Raw genomic sequence first — 16213 nt, forward strand, 5'->3', positions numbered from 1 at the left:
TTTTTTGTAAATATTTTTTTTTACCTTCTCTGGCCTATTTAAAATATAAAAGCTTTGCCTGGACAAGCTCTTTAATACCTTCTTAATTTTTATCATGTAAGAATTTTACTATCAAATCCAAATATTGCATAGACTGCATGTGTTAATATAATTTGCATCCAAATATGTTTTCCCTGTGCTGCCACTTCACACAATACCCTTTCCTAATGTACACAGAGAACAAAGATGAATCTGCCATATGTAGAATGAACACGAGTCTATACAGATACATTGTAATCATTGGTGTTAACACTGAATGTAAATTGTTAGTCTGTTATTGATATCATTAATGTTGCTGGAAAGTTAACCCAATCCAACAAAAACAATTAAACTTTGACAGGCAAAGCAAACATTACTGTAATGCATGGCACTAAAGTGGCCCAAGCATCTGTCATTCTGCCAAAACAAGCCAACCATTTCTAGTTAAGGAAAATTCTCTCTGTCTCAGTATGCAAATGATATAACACTTTAGAGAGCTGAACAGAATGTAAAGCTACACACAATGTACATAACATGCGGGCCCTTCCATATTGTGTTCAAGCGAGTTATAAACAATGGTCATTACTTCCTAGTTACTATGTTATAAAATATTTTATAGCCGTAGAGTGCTTTTTACCTGAATGGATACATCACTTTATTGTTTGGTTACATTAGGAAAAAAAGGAGACACAATGTTAATGTAAGAATATATATTTACTTTTGTTCTCTACAGGTTCCACTAGCCTGTTCCGATGATGGGCCCCAAATGAGAAGACAACCCAATTTGGAACTGATTTTGAATCTAATTGACCACTGGGATTGTGAGATGATTCAGAAATAACCAATTGGGTCGTATTGATGATGATGAGCTATAGGCACAGAGATATTATATATATATATATATATATATATATATATATACTGTATATATATATATATATATATATATATATACACACACATATATTATATATATATATATATATATATATATATATATATATATATATATATATATATGTCAGATAATGCAACGTATCATTATTTCGAATTTAATTCTTTATTGTAGTTATTTTTTTTGTACTTGGTTACTTGGGCAGCCATGTTGCCTGAGTTATTCTGCCCTGATAACTGCAGTTCATGTTTTACAGCAGCCACATGAGCTATAGAAAATTGATGTCTGGAAACGAGTCATTAGGAGCAAGTTACTAAAATAGGCACTCCAGTTTTGTGGTGCAAAAGTGGCATTTTTTACATTTGTGGAATAAATTCCAGACACGGTCTTTATACATACACATCATGAATGTATTAGTTAATTAGGAAGGGCTAGTAGTGGTCAGGCTAGGGAAACAGGGAGGGGGTGTGAGGGAGAGAGAGGGGGAGTGAGAGGGAGGTAGTGTGAGTCAGGTCTGAGTGAAGAGCAATGCATCATGGTAGTTATAGGATAAAAGAATAGGAAGCTACCCATGTAAACAAATGCAGAGGATGCCAAGAGCTCCAAGAGAAACACAGAAATCACCCAAAACACTGCTAAGACATTTGGGTGCACTTATTAACCCATTAATAGTACTGACCTTTTTAAAAAATGTATATATTATACTATCTGATCTTGCCTTGACACAAAGAAAATATAGTCAGTGACTGAGGTGGGTCACTTCTGGAGGCCAGTGATAGACTTGTCGGGCATTTTCTTAGAAAGGATGGACTAGCAGGGACCTGCTAAGAGCCAAAATTGCAGTGATCAATGAGATTTTGTTTTTCACTTTGATGTTTTTTCTACTTTCCACTAAATGCTATCTAGCTGAACAATCCCTTTATTTACATCCACTATGAGGCTAAAGTTGACCATGCACATTAGGGTACTGTTGGCCAAATCCAGTGATTTTGAAAGGATTGGCTCCCTCACCCTTTCTCAATCCTTCACACCCCCTCCCTGTTTCCCTAGCTACCCTGATCACTACTAGCCTTTCCTAATTAACTAATTCATATATGATGTGTATGTATAAAGACTGTGTTTGGAATTTATTCAAGAAATGTAAAAAAAAAAATGCCATTTTTGCACCAAAAAACTGGCTTGCCTATTTTAGTAAATTCTCCCTACTATGTCATCTCCAGACATCAATTTTCTATAGCTCATGTGGCTGCTGTAAAACACAACCTGCACACCCCCTCCCTGTTTCTCTAGCTAACCTGACCACTACTAGCCCTTCCTAGTTAACTAATTCAGTCCACCCCCCCCCCCACCCCATTATACCTACCTTTCCGTATCTTCTCGGCATGAAACATCACCTCCATCTGTACAGCCAGCCCCTGCGCAATAGAGTTGGAGTGCCAGTATGCCAGCACTCTGGCAATATTGCGCAGGCGTGGGAGGCCGGTAGACATTAAGAAGAGGAGGAAAGGGCCCCCTGAAGAAAGTGATGTTCTGTGCCCAGAAGATTCAGACAGGAATACATGTAAATATGATGGGCTGGGGGAGTTAGTATTGGTGATGTTCCGTTTCTGCAAATGGGGAAACGAAACGTTATTGGGAAATCTTGGTAAATATACCTTTTTTGTAAAGTAAGTTAGAAGTTAGTCGGGGGGAGGGGGGCATTTAGGTTAGTGTAAAAGTATAATTTTATCCCAAACCACCCCTTTAAGTCAAAGCAGCCAAGGTGCATGCAGTCCAGGTTTCCTCTGACTCCTTCTCAGATTTATCTGTGTCTTCCATATTTATCTGCTCTTCATATTCCATTTTATAGTACTAGAGATTATACACAAGAATATACTGGCTAAATGCTCCAAACTGACATGCCGTCTTGTATATTGCCTTTAATCCTAATATATTCTAATATCAGTTAGATTTAATGTAAAAGTCGTACAGCATCCACATTAAAATATCATTATAATAAAACCGGGCAGTAAGCAAACAATCCAGGCAGAACACAGCCCAGATATCTGTATTTCTCTTTGCATTCCTCTTTAATGTTTAGCAACGCAATGTAAATGAGAACAATCCCATTTCTACGTTTCTAAAGGTCAGCCATAATTACTGCAAATAAATAGGTTTCCTCTTCCCTGACAGATGAATCAGGCGCTCTTTATAGTTTGTATTGGAATAGACCTATATGCCATTCCTACATACCGCTATCATTCACTGGGTGAATTGGAAACAGGCGGTAGAATGTAGTGGGAGATTACCATTATGATGCCGCTGATGTAATGCCTGTCATCCAATTGATGAATAGATGTGCGGGACAACATGGAAGGAAAGGCCAGAGGCAGCAATGGCCAGATATAACTCCGACATAATACATCCATGTGCACTAACCAATATATTCATTTCTAATTCCTCTTCATCCCCCACCGCCCCGCTTTCACAAAAAGCGTGGTCGCACATCTTTCATACAGACATCACACGTCATTGTGGCGAGCAATGATTCACCACTGTGGTTACATGATACATCACCGCACTTCTGTGTAAGCAGTGATCTGTGGGGGATCTGGACAGCAGCAGAAGGGGGTTGTGGGGAACTGAAAATGTAAGTACGGTTCATGGCAAAGTTCCTATTTTTCTGGTTCAATGGTGTCAATAAACCTTCTGTAGCTGTTATTCATACAACTGGTTGGTCATCAACTATTCACCTTGAACTACTCTGCATTTTTGTTAAAAGGGTATCTCATCTTAGATATTGATATCCACAGGCTTATAAGGGCTTGTTCACATGGGGCAAGGGGGCGGATTTTGATGCGGAATCCTCCTCAAAATCCGCCCCCTCACAATAGAGGTCTATGTAGACCTCTAGCATTCTTTCTTTTGCTAGTGGAAAAAAGTAGCTACATGACCTTTCTTCAGGCGGATTCCGCCTCAGGAAATCAACACAAGTTAATGGGAGGCAGAAAACCACCTGGCGGTTGGATTTTGACAACAATCAAGCTCAAAATCCGCCCCCTCACAATACAGGTCTATGTAGACGGCTAGCGTTCTTTTTTGTGCTAGCGGTTTGTTCCCGCTCGCGCAAAAAAGAAGCGAGCTGCCCATTCTTCAGGCGGATTCCGTGGCTGATTCAGCCGTGGCGTCCGCCTTGTGACACCTCCCTCCGGACTAGGCCCATTCATTTGGCCCTAATCCGGAGCGTAAAGCCGCGATGGGATGCTGTGCACTGGACCAGCATCTTGTCGTGGCAGCCGTGATGGAGTGTGCACATGCGGAATCCCCATGTGAACTAGCCCTAACACGTGTGAACTAGCCCTAAGGGTCAGTGCACACAGTTTTTATGCACTGATTTTGACATTGAATCCGCCTCAAAATCAGCCTCCTAAAAAATCCTCCCAATAGAGTTCTATTGGGAGGCTTTTTTATGAGGCTGATTTTGAGGCGGTTTTCAGCGTCAAAATCGGCACCAAAAAACTCAGTGTGCACTGACCCTAAAGGCTTGTAAAGACTTGACAGATGCGGGACTCTCCTCTGCAACGTGCACTTATCTCCAGAATGGAGGTCTCTTCATCCTGGTTGATGATCTGGCAATTGAAAAAAAGAGAGGTGGCCATACATTTGCACTTCTTTCCAGCCAGAAGAGTAACTTGACCCTCCTGGGCCCCAATACAAAATTTGTAAGAAGTAATGTATTGTGTATGTAACGTACTTATCTTCTGCTATTTAGAATAGTGGCATGTTTTATATTGCAGAGGGGTCCATGAGGCCTTATCAGGGTCCAGGGCCCAGCTACACCCCTGTTTCCATCCAATCCAAGCTTATCTATATTTTGTACTTTCAAAGAATGAGCAGAGATTTAGCCAGGCTGCACACTATTTTATGCCATTTTTTCCAGGCTTTTGACTTTTGTCTTCTTTTTGTGTCTTCTTTTGACTATAGTCAATAGTAGAGATGAGCGAGTAGTACTTGATCGAGTAGGTATTCAATCAAATACTACGGTATTTGAAATACTCGTACTCGATCGAGTACCGCTCGCTATTCGAATGGAGAAGTTTGATGCAGAACCAGCATTGATTGGCCGAATCCTATACAGTCGGCCAATCAACGCTGGTTCTTCTCCTACCTTTAGAAGTCTTCTCCGTGCAGCTTCCCCGCGGCATCTTCCGGCTCTTCATTCACTCTGCCAGGCATCGGGCCTGGGCAGAGCCGACTGCGCATGTCCGCTTGTAGTGTGGGCATGCGCAGTCGGCTCTGCCCAGGCCCGATGCCTGGCAGAGTGAATTCAGAGCCGGGAGATGCCGCGGGGATGCGGCAAGGAGAAGACTTCTCGGAGGATCCAGCCCGACCCTCACTCGTGGACTTGGTAAGTATAATTTGATCGAACGTTGCCTACCCCTGAAACGAACATTTTCCCCCCATAGACTATAATAGGGTTCGATTCGAGTAGTCGAATATTGAGGGGCTACTCGAAACGAATATCGAACCTCGAACATTTTACTGTTCGCTCATCTCTAGTCAAGAGTAATTTGAGTAAAGTAAAAAAGTTAAAAGCAAGTATTTGTGTGTTTTTTTTTTTTATTTCTGGTGATTTTTGCTTCCCTGATTTTTTATTTTTCAGAGTGAAACATGCTTTGGTTTAGAGTTTATATTTGTCCGGTGTTTGTCTATAGACCTACTTTCCTAATGGCCTAAAAACTGCATCCAGATGTTATACAATAGTCAATAGTAATTTATGAAAAACTCCATATGCATTCTTGAAGGGTTTTTTTTTTCTTTCAAGTTTCTGGTGTTTTTTGTTTCCCTGAATTTTTTTTTTCTTTCAATGTGCGACATGCTCTGGGGTCAGAGTTTTTCTTTTACAGGTGTTTTCTTTTAGCAGTAAAAAACATCAGAAAAATATGACAATAAAACTATTTGTGTACAGAAAAAGAGCAAGGAATAACACAAAAAAGCAAAATAATACTATACATTGCTAAGGCGATGTTAAGGCTGAGACCCCACGTTGTGGAAACGCAGCTTTTTTTTGTTGCAGATTTTGTTTCGGTTTTTTGAGCCAAAGTCAGGAGTGGATCGAGCACAAGGTAGAAGTTCTTTTTATAGAGTTCCCATTCCGTTTGTAGCCATTCTTGGCTTTGGCTCAAAAAACCACAACAAAAATTGCAACAAAAAAAAGCTGCATTTCCACAATGTGCGGCCTTAACCTAAAGGAAAAAGGCATCAGTGAAAAGCTTTTGCATGCAAATAGCCTTACAGCTTATCCATGTTATTCGCAGTGGCTACGGCACAATCATTATAATGAGTTGCTCTGATATGTCATAGGATAAGAGCAATAGACTAAAATGGCAACAGAATGACTGATGCTGTGACCATCCCCATTCACTCTAATGTAAAAAAACAAGACAGATGCTTACTAAAAAGAAAAAATAGAAAAAAAAAGAAAAAAATTGGGGTGGGCACTCACCATTCAATAGTTGGCAGATGATACTTGACACTTCTCGTATGTAAAAACAAAATCCTTTATTAAATGCGGATAAAAATAATTATACAGGGAGGGAGAAAAAGCATTATAGGCACAAAAAATGGCAAATGCATTTTTGGCTTGAAAAAGCGTCAGATTAGACGCGAAACGGCTGTTGCCATTTTTTGTGCCTATTATGCTTTTTCTCCCTCCCTGTATAATTATTTTTATCCGCATTTAATAAAGGATTTTCTTTTTACATACGAGAAGTGTCAAGTATCATCTGCCGACTATTGAATGGTGAGTTCCCACCCCAATTTTTTTCTATTTTTTCTTTGAAGAACTATGTGCTATGTATCAGGAGTTGTAGAGCACCACCTTTAGCAGTGTGCAACTGGCATATTAAGCCGAGAAGGGGGCTTAACAGAGGAAAAGGAGAACGACCTAAGGGCTAGTTCACACAGAGTTTTTTGCAGGCGGATTTTGACGTGGAATCCGCCTCAAAATCCGCCTGTAAAAATGGCTCCCGTGCATTTGAATGGGAGTCACTTGCTTTTTTCCCCACTAGCATTTTTTTTTCTGCTAGCGGGAAAAAGAAGCGAGATGCCCCTATGTCCTGATTAGTCCCATTCATTCAGGTGTAATCAGGAAAGGAATGCTGCGACTGAATGCCGCGACTAAAGGTCGGTGCACTGCATCTGCAGCCCATCGCGGCTAGCCGCGCACAGAGTCACACAGCGGAATTTGGTTTCCGCTGTGTGAACATACCCTTAAGGCTAATGTCAAACTCTATGGACATCCCGCAGCATACCCACCAGCAAGATCAACTGATCTTCACTGTGGCAACACTTTCAATCACAATTCGCAAGCGGTTGAACATCCCGCAGGTATGACTTTATATTGAAACAGCTTTATAACAGACATGCTCTATCTATTGTGAAAAAGGTAATAAGGATTGAGTCCTACCACATGCTTGGGCTTCCTCTGGAGGTGCAAGACCTTTCCTCCGGACTGTGAGGCAAATCGTAAGGAGATTGTAGTGAAGAGATGATCCGCAATCACTCCAGGAGCCGCTGATAAAATTCCAATACTTTATTCCATTGGAGTTAAAAACGACAGCATACAAAAATAGGTAGGAAAACACACATAGTAAATAAAAGGGTCGCTTACGCGTTTCGGGGTTGCCCCCTTAATCATAGCATGTTGCATGTTAGAAAATACGAAATAAATAAATGTTAAGCACAGGTGTTTCTGTTCATTATTCGGTCACGTGCAGTGTTTGTAAGTTTGGAAAACAAATAAAGTTTTTGGATTTTCGGAGCATGTTTGTATTTTTGTGTAATTAAGTTATTGTATTCTTTTTATTTATTATTTTACATATTATGCAACAAGATTGTACATATTATTTTGTGTACGTGTTTAGTTGTTCAAAAAGTATTTAATCTATACGATATCTTCGACTATATGGAATTGAAGCATAAGGTTACATATAATGAATGCATAATATCCTAGTATCTATATTATTCTTAGCATGGAATATAGATAGAAATGATATATGCAAAATATCGCATAGCTTAATAAGGTATCGCATGGCGCCATAAAAATATCGCACTAGTATGTGCGATTTATATGTGGTATTTAGGAATACAAAATATCTCATTTTCGTTATAAAATAGAATGGAGACATACTCTTCAGGATAGATCCATCTTACAGTATAAAAGAACAACTGGATGGTAACAAATGGTAATGAATAAATGACAACAAATAACTGGTGACAAATAGATGGTATATATTAATGCAGGTTCTTGATATATAAAGACCCTCTTATTATTGGACCATCCCGGTCACATGGTTGAAATAAACCAATAAGCTTTAAGAAAGATAGAAACCAACAGATGACACATAGGGCATCTGTGAGGCTTGGTCCCGGTCACGTGACCGGAATGAACCAATGAAATGGGTCCCGGCCACGTGTCCAAAAAGGACCAATGAACTTCCAAAAGGATAGAGATCAGCAGCTTTGACATTTAAGCATACACAAATCCTACATCGTAGTCGTGTCACCATGCCGTATCAGCAAAAAGACAAGATAGAGCAGCACAGCTCCATCCATCCACATCGACAGGGGACCACAACACATGACCTCCAATGCGAAAAAGGTCTATAATGGACAAGGTGAGTGGCCATTGTAATTTTAGTACTACATGAGCTTTTATATATAACGAGAACAAGAAAATGTAATGTTATATTTGTTTTAACAGAAGAACAATATAAGAACATAAGATAGAGTGGTACACACTCGTTCTTAATAAATATACGATATACAGTCCTAAGAAAAAGTTTGAGCACCCCTATTAATCTTAATCATTTTTAGTTCTAAATATTTTGGTGTTTGCAACAGCCATTTCAGTTTGATATATCTAATAACTGATGGACACAGTAATATTTCAGGATTGAAATGAGGTTTATTGTACTAACAGAAAATGTGCAATATGCATTAAACCAAAATTTGACCGGTGCAAAAGTATGGGCACCTCAACAGAAAAGTGACATTAATATTTAGTAGATCCTCCTTTGGCAAAGATAACAGTCTCTAGTCGCTTCCTGTAGCTTTTAATCAGTTCCTGGATCCTGGATGAAAGTATTTTGGACCATTCCTCTTTACAAAACAATTCAAGTTCAGTTAAGTTTGATGGTTGCCGAGCATGGACAGCCCGCTTCAGATCATCCCACAGATGTTCAATGATAATCAGGTTTGGGGACTGGGATGGCCATTCCAGAACATTGTAATTGTTCCTCTGCATGAATGCCTGAGTCGATTTGGAGCAGTGTTTTGGATCATTGTCTTGCTGAAATATCCATCCCCGGCGTAACTTCAACTTCGTCACTGATTCTTGAACATTATTCTCAAGAATCTGCTGATACTGAGTGGAATCCATGCGTCCCTCAACTTTAACAAGATTCCCGGTGCCGGCATTGGCCACACAGCCACAAAGCATGATGGAACCTCCACCAAATTTTACAGTGGGTAGCTAGTGTTTTTCTTGGAATGCTGTTTTTTTGGACGCCATGCATAATGCCTTTTTCTATGACCAAACAACTCAATCTTTGTTTCATCAGTCCACAGGACCTTCTTCCAAAATGAAGCTGGCTTGTCCAAATGTGCTTTTGCATACCTCAGGCGACTCTGTTTGTGGCGTGCTTGCAGAAACGGCTTCTTTCTCATCACTCTCCCATACAGCTTTTCCTTATGCAAAGTGCACTGTATTGTTGACCGATGCACAGTGACACCATCTGCAGCAAGATGATGCTGCAGCTCTTTGGAGGTGGTCTGTGGATTGTCCTTGACTGTTCTCACCATTCTTCTTCTCTGCCTTTCTGATATTTTTCTTGGCCTGCCACTTCTGGGCTTAACAAGAACTGTCCCTGTGGTCTTCCATTTCCTTACTATGGTCCTCACAGTGGAAACTGACAGGTTAAATCTCTGAGACAACTTTTTGTATCCTTCCCCTGAACAACTATGTTGAACAATCTTTGTTTTCAGATCATTTGAGAGCGGGCTGTCCATGCTCGGCGACCATCAAACTTAACTGAACTTGAATTGTTTTGTAAAGAGGAATGGTCCAAAATACCTTCATCCAGGATCCAGGGACTGATTAAAAGCTACAGGAAGCGACTAGAGGCTGTTATCTTTGCAAAAGGAGGATCTACTAAATATTAATGTCACTTTTCTGCTGAGGTGCCCATACTTTTGCACCGGGCAAATTTTGGTTTACTGCATATTGCACATTTTCTGTTAGTACAATAAACCTCATTTCAATCCTGAAATATTACTGTGTCCATCAGTTATTAGATATATCAAACTGAAATGGCTGTTGCAAACACCAAAATATTTAGAACTAAAAATGATTAAGATTAATAGGGGTGCCCAAACTTTTTCATAGGACTGTATCCAATCTTATATTCATCCCCGCAGGTATTCTGCTATTAAAGTTGAGGATGTACCATGCTTCTCTTTTCAATAGATGTGTTTTGATATTGCCCCCTCTTTTAGGTTGACTTAATGCTTCTATGCCCCAAAATGCCAGAGTTTGTACACTTCCCTTATGAATTGTGGCGAAGTGACGCGAGGCTCCCGACATCGCTTCATTTATAGTTTTGGTGCTATCTCTAATATGTTCCATTATACGTATTTTTAAATTTCTAATGGTACAGCCAATGTGTATGGAAAGATAAATACAACTGGTTAAGTTGCGACATTTGCGCACTATATCCTAATATCCCTCACAGAGAAGCAATTGATGCCTTAGCGCATCATCTTTATAAATACAGTGTCATCACTGAGCCCTCCTGTGAATATATCCTTTCCATAACAATGTTTTTGCTTTCACACAATTTTTTTATGTTTGGGGATTCTTATTATTTACAGCTGAAGGGGCTCCCATGGGTGCCCCTTTCTCACCCTCTCTGGCAAATCTTTTGTTATCCTTTTGGGAAGAGAGAACTATTTTTGTTTCTACCAACCCATTTTTTTCACACCTTGTCTGGTATGGGCGCTATATTGATGATATCCTAATCGTTTGGGATGGAGATATAGTGCCCATACCAGACTTCATTAATTATTTACAGTCCAATGAATATGGTCTCAAATTTACGTTTTGCCACGAACCCACATGTATTGATTTTTTGGATGTGTCACTGGAGGGCTCGGTGGATACACAAAGGGTCATAACTAAACTTCACCGCAAAAAAACTGCAGGCAACACCATATTGCTGGCCAACAGTAACCATCCGAAACACACCATAGCCAGTATTCCAGTAGGAGAATTGACCAGAACAAAAAGAGCTTGTAGTAATATCAAAGATTATGAGGAGATGGAAAAAGAAACATTACACCGTTTGAGATCAAGAAAGTATCCTGAATGGATTTTAAATAAAGCACAGAAAAGAATGAAAAGTAAAAATAGAAATGATTTACTGTTAGGAGTACACCCTAACAATGACAAAAAACAAGAAGATAGAGCCAAGAATACGTTTTTCTCCACTAAATATAGTCCTCAATTCAATGACATCAAAAGAATAGAAGCATAGAAGCATTAAGTCAACCAAAAAGAGGGGGCAATATCAAAACACATCTATTGAAAAGAGAAGCATGGTACATCCTCAACTTTAATAGCAGAATACCTGCGGGGATGAATATAAGATCGGATATATCGTATATTTATTAAGAACGAGTGTGTACCACTCTATCTTATGTTCTTATATTGTTCTTCTGTTAAAACAAATATAACATTACATTTTCTTGTTCTCGTTATATATAAAAGCTCATGTAGTACTAAAATTACAATGGCCACTCACCTTGTCCATTATAGACCTTTTTCGCATTGGAGGTCATGTGTTGTGGTCCCCTGTCGATGTGGATGGATGGAGCTGTGCTGCTCTATCTTGTCTTTTTGCTGATACGGCATGGTGACACGACTACGATGTAGGATTTGTGTATGCTTAAATGTCAAAGCTGCTGATCTCTATCCTTTTGGAAGTTCATTGGTCCTTTTTGGACACGTGGCCGGGACCCATTTCATTGGTTCATTCCGGTCACGTGACCGGGACCAAGCCTCACAGATGCCCTATGTGTCATCTGTTGGTTTCTATCTTTCTTAAAGCTTATTGGTTTATTTCAACCATGTGACCGGGATGGTCCAATAATAAGAGGGTCTTTATATATCAAGAACCTGCATAAATATATACCATCTATTTGTCACCAGTTATTTGTTGTCATTTATTCATTACCATTTGTTACCATCCAGTTGTTCTTTTATACTGTAAGATGGATCTATCCTGAAGAGTATGTCTCCATTCTATTTTATAACGAAAATGAGATATTTTGTATTCCTAAATACCACATATAAATCGCACATACTAGTGCGATATTTTTATGGCGCCATGCGATACCTTATTAAGCTATGCGATTTTTTGCATATATCATTTCTATCTATATTCCGTGCTAAGAATAATATAGATACTAGGATATTATGCATTCATTATATGTAACCTTATGCTTCAATTCCATATAGTCGAAGATATCGTATAGATTAAATACTTTTTGAACAACTAAACACATACACAAAATAATATGTACAATCTTGTTGCATAATATGTAAAATAATAAATAAAAAGAATACAATAACTTAATTAGACAAAAATACAAACATGCTCCGAAAATCCAAAAACTTTATTTGTTTTCCAAACTTACAAACACTGCACGTGACCGAATAATGAACAGAAACACCTGTGCTTAACATTTATTTATTTCGTATTTTCTAACATGCAACATGCTATGATTAAGGGGGCAACCCCGAAACGCGTAAGCGACCCTTTTATTTACTATGTGTGTTTTCCTACCTATTTTTGTATGCTGTCGTTTTTAACTTCAATGGAATAAAGTATTGGAATTTTATCAGCGGCTCCTGGAGTGATTGCGGATCATCTCTTCACTACAATGCTCTATCTATGTTCACTACTCGCAGTGCTGAACACTATGGGAGGAATCTAATATCCAATATACGCAGGTTTACTGACACAGATGGGTGATCATGTGGGGCACTTTTTATACAATGTGCATTCTTGCACCAAATCTGTGTCATATTAAAATCTGCATCTCCTTCAACACTTTCTGTGAATGAGTTTAGAGCAGGGTGGGATGGGGATGTCTCGACATATCACTCATTCCAGTTTTTAGGCATAAATTATTCAGAAAATCTGCACCATTTCCTGACAGGCCGGGGCCCCACGTACCGGAAACGCAGCGGTTTGCAGAAAACTCTGTGAACTTTCTGTTCAAAGCACTGCGGGAAGAACCACGATGCATTCCTGCCATGGGGCCTTAGCATAAGGGGGCATTCACACTACATATACTGAAGCTTATTCTGAACGTAAAACACGTTCAGAATAAGCGGCGTATAAAGCAGCTCCATTCATTTCTATGGGAGCTGGCATACGAGCACTCCCCATAGAAATGAATGGGCTGCTTCTTTCACTATGAGCAGTCCCATTGAAGTGAATGGGAAGTGCCGGCGTGTACGGCTCGGCATGAGCAGAGCTTGCTTTAGAAAAAGACAATCATGGCGCGGTTCAGTGTGCTATACAGGTTTTACCGTATAGCACACTGACCCATTCATTTCTATCAGCCCACGCATACCACCATGAATTACATGGATCAGTGTGCGGGCCAACAGTCCAGGCCGCAGTCTTGTCTGGAATGAATTGGGGGCGCAGAAACATGGCTGGTGCATGGATAGCACTTGGATGACATCTATGAGCAGCTCATGTCATTCAATCACGGCCGGCAGCTAGTACACAGTTGTGTGTCACCGCCCTTAGTTGGTCCTGATCATGCTGAATTTTTGTAGAAAGAAGCCAGCAGGACATTGGTGAGATCCACACTGCGGCATTACCAATGTAACTAAAGTATGGAAATGGACCTGTACCAGCCGGAAATGAAATATTCTGGTATTAACCAGAGCTCCCCTTTAGTATCTGTGCGTTATAGGTTACATAAGTCTCTCAGCCCTTCATACCGTACCAGTACACACCTATAAAATGAAGGTCAATAGTTCACTTTGATCTCTAGTCTCTCACCTAAAAGCCAAGGCGGTTATCTCTGCGCCTGTCTGTCTGTGATATCTAAATCATTCCCAATGAGGAAAAGAGCACATCACTCTGAGCGGAATTACTGATAAAGGATAACACAACACAAAGGAGGGATGAGCTCAGCATTCTCACATGTGCCTGAAATGGTTGATATCACAGCTGGCAAATGAAGCGGAGTGGAAAGCTCCTTCTGAAATCACAGCCATGGAGCCTGACTAAATGCATCCAGGCAGCAGAGTACATCCGTGGCATCCTTTCAGGAGAGGACATCTCTTTGTGTAGCCATGTTGATTTATCTCATCCCACATTCTTGTGGGAGTGTGAGCAGAATAGACATGCATGAAATTAAAACACCACAAAAATTATTGTTGCAATTTAAGAGAAGATGAGACACGAAGCTCCTCTGCCGCAGACAATATGAGGCTGACCTTCACAAGTGAGAAGGTTATGGAGTGAGGAGTCGGCTATAGTGATGATTAGGAACATTATATGTGAGTGAGACGCCATACATTGTACGCGCTCTCCCTCCTTCCCTTAACATTTCGCCTGTCCCTGAATCCTGATCAATTTGATTGCTTATTCATAAATGACTCTCGGCTGCCAGAAGAGCCCGCTCTGGATGCCGAGCTAAAAAAAAAATGTCACCGCGATTAATCAGCCGGCTTTGCTTGTAGGTTCATGGGGCAGATCCAAGCTTAAAGATCAAATATCGCCCACAGTTTACAGGTCATCGTAAAATGACAAACTGTATTCCTCGTGTTCTGGCTATACATCATTTTAACTTCCAAATACGGTAACGTTTTAGTAATATTACCCAGAATGCACTGGAATTGTGTAATTTTGCCTCAATCTGTTCTTGGCTTATTACTAAGCTTTGGAGCATTTTGTTGTAATTTGCATTACAGATTTGGATCTACTACCTACTTTTCTGACGCCGGTCAGGACGGCTGACCTCGCTGACCTATGATGGGATCACTCATATAAATGATCCCACCATCAACATTAACGTTGCTCAGTCGTGGGGCAGCATTAATGTGAAAGAAACAAGTGGGAAGCAAGTTGGCTGAGAGTTGGTCAAAAATGAACAATCATGCCAAATGCTGGTATTTTTGGCTGATAGCCGAAAATTTCCTGCATGATTGGTCTATAGCAGGGGTAGGGAACCTTCGGCTCTCCAGCTGCTGTGAAACTACAACTCCCATCATGCTCCATTCACTTCCATGGGAGTTCCAAGAACAGCAGAGCAATATGCATGCTGGGAGTTGTAGTTTTGCAACAGCTGGAGAGCCGTACGTTCCCTACCCCTGGTCTATAGTCTACCGTTGACCACATTTGCAGCATCTACACTTCAAATTTTTGATCATTTATTGGACGAATAGGCCATTTCGGAAGACAAAAATCTAAAGTGTATTGGCCGCATTAAGACCTCTCAAGTCCTACTCCAATAGACAAAGGCTACATAGACAGGAACTTCTACGTGAATGTTGTAATAAATGTTCCAATTAGGCTGTATCTGTGGTAAACATTAGCGGTTCCGGATGCATATGTGGTCTGTAGGTTTTAGTTTCCTTGTTGGGTATGTAAAGTAAGTCCATTTACATAGCGCCAATATATTATCCAGCATGGTATTGTCATCAATCAATTTAACCTGTCCCCAACTGGGACTAGCTCCAAATTAGCTTATCCTTATATTTTAGGGTGTACTAGGAATTGAGTACCATGCAAACACCGGGAGAACATATAAACCCCATGTAGATGTTGCCCTTTGTCCGATTCAAACCCAGGACCCCAAACACTGCATGGCGACTACGCTTATCACCGAACCACCATGAGGTGAGTCAGGAGTCAACTTGGAATGAATTTGTTCCTTCTACGTGGAACATAAAGAATTTCCAATATCAGCACTTGATGTGATGTTGGGCAAGAAGACTCCCCCCGCCCCATACACATACACACACACACACACATACACACTTTCCAAAAAGATGCCATTGTCATCATTTTGTGGCCAAATAATATTCAATAATCAAAGGAGGTTACGGAAAGTGATCTGAAGTGAATATGTATGTTATTTAAGCAATTGCTCTTGTGTAAAATAATAAAACATAGCAGGTTTACCATATGGAAGACATCATGGCATGACAATGATTTATGCCCCAATGCTAAC

Source organism: Leptodactylus fuscus, chromosome 4 (assembly GCF_031893055.1).
Source record: "Leptodactylus fuscus isolate aLepFus1 chromosome 4, aLepFus1.hap2, whole genome shotgun sequence".
Lineage (NCBI taxonomy): Eukaryota > Metazoa > Chordata > Amphibia > Anura > Leptodactylidae > Leptodactylus > Leptodactylus fuscus.